At 37.1% G+C, this 7750-nt stretch overlaps 1 non-coding gene across 1 annotated transcript; it reads left to right on the top strand.

Annotated features, from left to right (window-relative positions):
- The first annotated feature begins 1309 nt into the window (after positions 1 to 1309).
- LOC112740004 (small nucleolar RNA R71) lies at positions 1310 to 1417 on the top strand. Its single transcript, XR_003170939.1, has one exon. It is a non-coding gene; the product is annotated as a small nucleolar RNA R71 (small nucleolar RNA).
- Positions 1418 to 7750: the final 6333 nt, after the last annotated feature.

Below are 7750 nucleotides of genomic sequence, written 5' to 3'. Positions count from 1 at the left end.
CCTCTACTTGTCCATAGGCTATTTTCATGGATTTGTCTGCCATCTCTAATGAGAAATTGGCTTCCTGTACCTCAAGGGTTCTTAGTTTCTCCATTACAGAGAGTGGCATGAGGTTTATTCCTGACCCAAGGTCACATAGAGCCTTCTCAAAGGTCATGGTGCCTATGGTACAAGGTATTAAGAACTTTCCAGGATCCTGTTTCTTCTGAGGCAATGTCAGTTGATCCAGATCACTCAGTTCATTGATGAGCAAGGGAGGTTCATCTTCCCAAGTCTCATTACCAAATAATTTGGCATTCAGCTTCATGATTGCACCAAGGTACTTGGCAACTTGCTCTTCAGTAACATTCTCATTCTCTTCAGAAGAAGAATACTCATCAGAGCTCATGAATGGCATAAGGAGGTTTAATGGAATCTCTATGGTCTCTAGATGAGCCTCAGAGTCCTATGGTTCCTCAAAGGGAAACTCCTTGTTGATCACTGGACGTCCCAGGAGGTCTTCCTCCTTGGGATTCACATCCTCCCCTTCCTCCTTGGATTCGGCCATGATGGTTATATCAATGGCCTTGCACTCTCCTTTTGGATTTTCTTCTCTATTGCTTGGGAGAGCACTAGGAGGGGTTTCAGTGATTTTCTTACTCAGCTGTCCTACTTGTGCCTCCAAATTTCTAATGGAGAACCTTGTTTCATTCATGAAACTCACAGTGGCCTTAGATAGATCAGAGACTAAGTTTGCTAAATTAGAGGTATTTTGTTCAGAGTTCTCTGTCTGTTGCTGAGTGGATGATGGAAAAGGCTTGCTATTGCTAAACCTGTTTCTTCCACCATTATTAAAGCCTTGTTGAGGCTTTTGTTGATCCTTCCATGAGAGATTTGGGTGATTTCTCCATGAGGGATTATAGGTGTTTCCATATGTTTCACCCATGTAATTCATCTCTGCTATTGCAGGATTCTCAGGATCATAAGCTTCTTCTTCAGAAGATGTCTCTTGAGTACTGTTGGATGCAGCTTGCATTCTATTCAGACTCTGAGAAATCATATTGACTTGCTGAGTCAATATTTTATTCTGAGCCAATATGGCATTCAGAGTATCAATTTCAAGAACTCCCTTCTTCTGAGGCGTCCCATTACTCACAAGATTCCTCTCAGAAGTGTACATGAACTGGTTATTAGCAACCATGTCAATGAGTTCTTGAGCTTCTACAGGAATTTTCTTTAGGTGAATAGATCCACCTGCAGAAGTATCCAATGACATGTTAGCTAATTCAGACAGACCATCATAGAATATATCCAAGATGGTCCATTCTGAAAGCATGTCAGAAGGACACTTTTTGGTCAGTTGCTTGTATCTCTCCCATGCTTCATAGAGGGATTCACCTTCTTTCTGTCTGAAGGTTTGAACATCCACTCTAAGCTTACTAAGCTTTTGAGGAGGAAAGAACTTGGCTAAGAAAGTGGTGACCAGCTTATCCCAAGAGTTCAGGCTATCTTTAGGTTGAGAATCCAACCATATTCTAGCTCTATCTCTTACAGCAAATGGGAAAAGCATGAGCCTGTAGACTTCAGGATCTACTCCATTAGTCTTAACAGTATCACAGATCTGCAAGAATTCAGTTAAGAACTGAAAAGGATCTTCAGATGGAAGTCCATGAAACTTGCAGTTTTGTTGCATTAGAGAAACTAATTGAGGTTTAAGCTCAAAATTGTTTGCTCCAATGGTAGGGATGGAGATGCTTCTTCCATGTAAATTGGAATTAGGTGCAGTAAAGTCACCAAGCATCCTCCTTGCATTATTATTATTTTCGGCTGCCATCTCCTCTTCCTGTTTGAAAATTCCTGTAAGGTTGTCTCTAGATTGTTGTATTTTAGCTTCTCTTAGTTTCCTCTTCAGCGTCCTTTCAGGTTCATATGAAAAAGAGGGAACAGAAAAATAATGATAGGGATCCTTTTTACCCAGGTATAGAGGTTCCCCTGTGTGAGTAGAAGAAGAAAAGAATGTAATGTAAAGAAGGGAAGAAGAGAAAATTCGAACACAGATGGAAGAGGGGGTTCGAATTTGGGTGAGATGAAGTGTTAGTAGATGAATAAATAAATAGAAGAAGATGAGAGAGAAAGAGGATTTTCGAAAATAAAATTTTGAAAAGGGGTTAGTGATTTTTGAAAATTAGGAAAAAGTTAAAATTAAAATTAAAAATTGAAACAATTAATTAATTAAAAAGAATTTTTGAAAAAGAGGGAAGTATTTTCGAAAATTAGAGAGAGAGAGTTAGTTAGATAGTTTTGAAAAAGATAAGAAACAAACAAAAAGTCAATTAGTTAGTTGAAAAAGATTTGAAAATCAATTTTGAAAAGATAAGAAGATAAGAAGTTAGAAAAGATATTTGAAAGTCAAATTTTTGAAGAAGATAAGATTTTTAAAAAAAAGATATGATAGAAAGATATGATTAGAATTAGTTTTGAAAAAGATTTGATTTTTAAAATCATAATTAATGACTTGATTCACAAGAAATCACAAGATATGATTCTAGAACTTAAAGTTTAAATCTTTCTTAACAAGCAAGTAACAAACTTGAAATTTTTGAATTAAAACATTAATTGTTGATGATATTTTCGAAAATATGATATAAAATTAAGAAAAAGATTTTTGAAAAATATTTTTATAATTTTCGAAAATAAATAAGAAAAATGAAAAAGATATGATTTTTGAAAAAGATTTTGAAAAATATAAGATTTTTAAATTGAAAAATTGATTTGACTCATAAGAAACAATTGAATTTTAAAATTTTTTGAAAAAGTCAACTCAAATTTTTGAAAATTTACGAGTGAAAAAGGGAAAGATAATTTTTTTTTATTTTTGAATTTTTAATGATGAAAGAGAAAAACACAAAATTGACTCAATGCATGAAAATTTTGGATCAAAACATGTGATGAATGCAAGAACACTATGAATGTCAAGATGAACACCAAGAACACTTTGAATGTCAAGATGAACATCAAGACTTATTTTTGAAAATTTTATATGCAAAGAAAACATGCAAGACATCAAACTTAGAAATCTTTCATGTTCAGACACTATGAATGCAAACATGCACATGAAAAACAAGAAAAGACACAAAACAAGAAAACATCAAGATCAAACAAGAAGACTTACCAAGAACAACTTGAAGATCATGAAGAACACTATGAATGCATGAATTTTTTGAAAATTTTATGCAAACTTTAAAACATACAATTGACACCAAACTTAAAATTGACTCAAGACTCAAACAAGAAACATGAAATATTTTTGATTTTATGATTTTATAATTTTTTTGGTATTTTTCGAAAATTATTTTGAAAAAGAAAAATAAGGATTCCAAAATTTTTAATATGAATTTCAGGAATCTTGCACTCTTAGTCTAAAGCTTCAGTCCAGGAATTAGACATGGCTCACTAGCCAGCCAAGCTTTCAGTGAAAGCTTCGGTCCAAAACACTAGACATGGCCAATGGCCAGCCAAGCTTCAGCAGATACCTATCATGCATACAACAGCTGATACTTCATCCAACTTCATATACTTATAAGTGGAAGCCTCAGTCCAAAAGAATTTAGACATGGCTTTACAGCCAGCCAGGCTTCAACATGCTTCATGAAACACTAAAATTCATTCTTAAAAATTCTGAAGAAAAATATATTTTTAAATTTTTTTTTTGGAAATTTTTTTTTTCGAAAATTAAAAGAATAAAAACAAAAACTTAAAATTAAAATAAAGTTACCTAATCTGAGCAACAAGATGAATCGTCAGTTGTCCAAACTCGAACAATCCCCGGCAACGGCGCCAAAAACTTGGTATGCGAAATTGTTACTCTGAGGTTGTAAAATTTGTTGTTCGTTTTCTCCCTAGAAATGGCGCCAATAATTGGTGCACAATACCATGGTCCACATATAACTTCACAACTTCGCACAACTAACCAGCAAGTGCACTGGGTCGTCCAAGTAATAAACCTTACGTGAGTAAGGGTCGATCCCACGGAGATTGTTGGTATGAAGCAAGTGGTGCACGAAATTGTGATCATCAATGGCGCCATCAACATGGTACGCTCAATTGTAATCTAAACTTTTTATCACAACTTCGCACAACTAACCAGCAAGTGCACTGGGTCATCCAAGTAATAAACCTTACGCGAGTAAGGGTCGATCCCACGGAGATTGTTGGTATGAAGCAAGCTATGGTCATCTTGTAAATCTCAGTCAGGCGGATATAAAATAGTTATGGAGTTTTCTAAAACATATACTAAAATAAGGATAGAAGAAAAGGATAGAAATACTTATGTAAATCATTGATGAGAATTTCAGATAAGCGCATAGAGATGCTTTCGTTCCTCTAAACCTCTGCTTTCCTGCTGCCTTCATCCAATCAATCCTACTCCTTTCCATGGCTGGCTTTATGTAAGGGCATCACCGTTGTCAATGGCTACATCCCATTCTCTTGTGAAAATGGTCCAAATACTCTGTCACAGCACGGCTAATCATCTGAGGTTCTCGATCATGCTGGAAAAGGATTCACCCTCCTTTTGCGTCTGTCACTACGCCCAGCACTCGCGAGTTTGAAGCTCGTCACAATCATTCAATCCCAGAATCCTACTCGAAATACCACAGACAAGGTTTAGACTTTCCGGATTCTCATGAATGCCGCCATCAATCTAGCTTATACCACGAAGATTCTGATTAAGAGATCTAAGAGATACTCATTCAATCTAAGGTAGAACGGAAGTGGTTGTTAGGCACGCGTTCATAAGGAATGATGATGATTGTCACGTTCATCACATTCAGGTTGAAGTGCGAATGAATATCTTAGAAGCAGAATAAGTTGAATTGAATAGAAAAATAGTAGTACTTTGCATTAATCTTTGAGGAACAGCAGAGCTCCACACCTTAATCTATGGAGTGTAGAAACTCTACCGTTGAAAATACATAAGTGAAAGGTCCAGGCATGGCCGAATGGCCAGCCCCCAAAACGTGATCACAGGATCAAAAATACAATCCAGGATGACTAATACACTAGTAAAAAGTCCTATTTATAATAAACTAGCTACTAGGGTTTACAGAAGTAAGTAATTGATGCATAAATCCACTTCCGGGGCCCAATTGGTGTGTGCTTGGGCTGAGCTTGAATGTTACACGTGCAGAGCCTCTTTCTGGAGTTGAACGCCAGGTTGTAACGTATTTCTGGCGTTCAACTCTGGTTTGTGACTTGTTTTTGGCGTTTAACTCCAGACAGCAGCGTAGAACTGGCGTTCAAAGCCCTTTTACGTCATTTAAACTCAGTAAAAGAATGGAATATTATACATTGATGGAAAGCCCTGGATGTCTACTTTCCAACGCAATTGGAAGCGCGCCATTTTGAGTTCTGTAGCTCCAGAAAATTCATTTTGAGTGCAGGGAGGTCAGAATCCAACAGCATCAGCAGTCCTTCTTTCACCTCTGAATCTGATTTTTGCTCAAGTCCCTCAATTTCAGCCAGAAAATACCTGAAATCACAGAAAAACACACAAACTCATAGTAAAGTCCAGAAATGTGAATTTAACATAAAAACTAATAAAAACATCCCTAAAAGTAACTAGATTCTACTAAAAATATACTAAAAACAATGCCAAAAAGCGTATAAATTATCCGCTCATCACAACACCAAACTTAAATTATTGCTTGTCCCCAAGCAACTGAAAATCAAATAGGATAAAAATAAGAGAATATACTATAAATTCCAAACTATCAATGAAACATAGCTCCAATCAGATGAGTGGGACTTGTAGCTTTTTGCCTCTTGAATAGTTTTGGCATCTCACTCTATCCATTGAAGTTCAGAATGATTGGCATCTATAGGAACTCAGAGTTTAGATAGTGCTATTAATTCTCCTAGTTCAGTATGATGATTCTTGAACACAGCTATTTTATAAGTCTTGGCCGTGGCCCTAAGCACTTTGTTTTCCAGTATTACCACCGGATACATAAATGCCACAGACACATAATTGGGTGAACCTTTTCAGATTGTGACTCAGCTTTGCTAAAGTCCCCAATTAGAAGTGTCCAGGGTTCTTAAGCACACTCTTCTTTTGCTTTGGACCTTGACTTTAACCGCTCAGTCTCAAGTTTTCACTTGACACCTTCACGCCACAAGCACATGGTTAGGGACAGCTTGGTTTAGCCACTTAGGCCAGGATTTTATTCCTTTAGGCCCTCCTATCCACTGATGCTCAAAGCCTTGGGATCCTTTTTATTACCCTTGCCTTTTGGTTTTAAGGGCTATTGGCTTTTTGCTCTTGCCTCTTGGTTTTAAGAGCTTTGGCTTTTTCTGCTTGCTTTTTCTCTCTATTTTTTTTTTCGCTAATTCTTTTTTCTGCAAGCTTTGTTCTTTGCTGCTTTTTCTTGCTTCAAGAATCATTTTTATGATTTTTCAGATTATCAAATAACATGTCTCCTTGTCATCATTATTTCAAGAGCCAACATATTTAACATTCATAAACAACAACTTCAAAAGACATATGCACTGTTCAAGCATTCATTCAGAAAACAAGAAGCATTGTCACCACATCAATATAATTAAACTAAGTTCAAGGATAAATTCGAAACTCATGTACTTCTTGTTCTTTTGAATTAAAACATTTTTCATTTAAGAGAGGTGATGGATTCATAGGACATTCATAACTTTAAGACATAGTTACTAACTACTAATGATCATGTAATAAGACACAAACATAGATAAGCACTTAACATAGAAAATGAAAAACAGAGAATGCAAGAACAAGGAATGAGTCCACCTTAGTGATGGTGGCGTTTCCTTCTTGAGGAACCAATGATGTCCTTGAGCTCTTCTATGTCTCTTCCTTGCCTTTGTTGCTCCTCCCTCATTGCTTTTTTATCTTCTCTTATTTCATGAAGGATGATGGAGTGCTCTTGATGTTCCACCCTTAATTGTCCCATGTTGGAACTTAATTCTCCTAGGGAGGTGTTTATTTGCTCCCAATAGTTTTGTGGAGGAAAATGCATTTGAGGCATCTCCGGGATCTCATGGTGATGAGCTTCATGCGTCTCTTGAGCTCCATGAATGGGCTCTCTTGCTTGCTCCATCTTTTTCTTAGTGATGGGCTTCTCTTCCTTAATGTGAATGTCTCCTTCTATGAAAGCTCCAGCTGAGTAACATAGATGGCAAATAAGATGAGGAAAAGCTAGCCTTGCCCCAGGGGAGGGCTTTTCGGCTATTTTGTAGAGTTCAAGGGAGATGACTTCATGAACTTCTACTTCCTCTCCAATCATAATGCTATGGATCATGATGGCCCGATCCACAGTAACTTCAGATCGGTTGCTAGTGGGGATGATAGAGCGTTGGATGAACTCCAACCATCCTCTAGCCACAGGCTTGATGTCCAGTCTTCTTAATTGAACCGGCTTGCCTTTGGAGTCAATCTTCCATTGAGCTCCTTCCACACATATGTCCATGAGGACTTGGTCCAACCTTTGATTAAAGTTGACCCTTCTAGTGTAGGGGCGCTCATCTCCTTGCATCATAGGCAAGTTAAACGCCAACCTCACATTCTCCGGGCTAAAATCTAAGTATTTCCCCCGAACCATTGTAACATAATTTTTTGGATTCGGGTTCTTACTTTGATCATGGTTCCTAGTGATCCATGCAGTGGCATAGAACTCTTGAACCATTAGGATGCCGACTTGTTGGATGGGGTTTGTTAGGACTTCCCAACCTCTTCTTTGGATTT

This window comes from Arachis hypogaea, chromosome 13 (genome assembly GCF_003086295.3).
Source record: "Arachis hypogaea cultivar Tifrunner chromosome 13, arahy.Tifrunner.gnm2.J5K5, whole genome shotgun sequence".
In the NCBI taxonomy this organism is placed as follows: Eukaryota; Viridiplantae; Streptophyta; class Magnoliopsida; order Fabales; family Fabaceae; genus Arachis; species Arachis hypogaea.
Note: the sequence above shows the minus strand (reverse complement) of the source record. Positions and strands in the feature narration are given on the sequence as shown.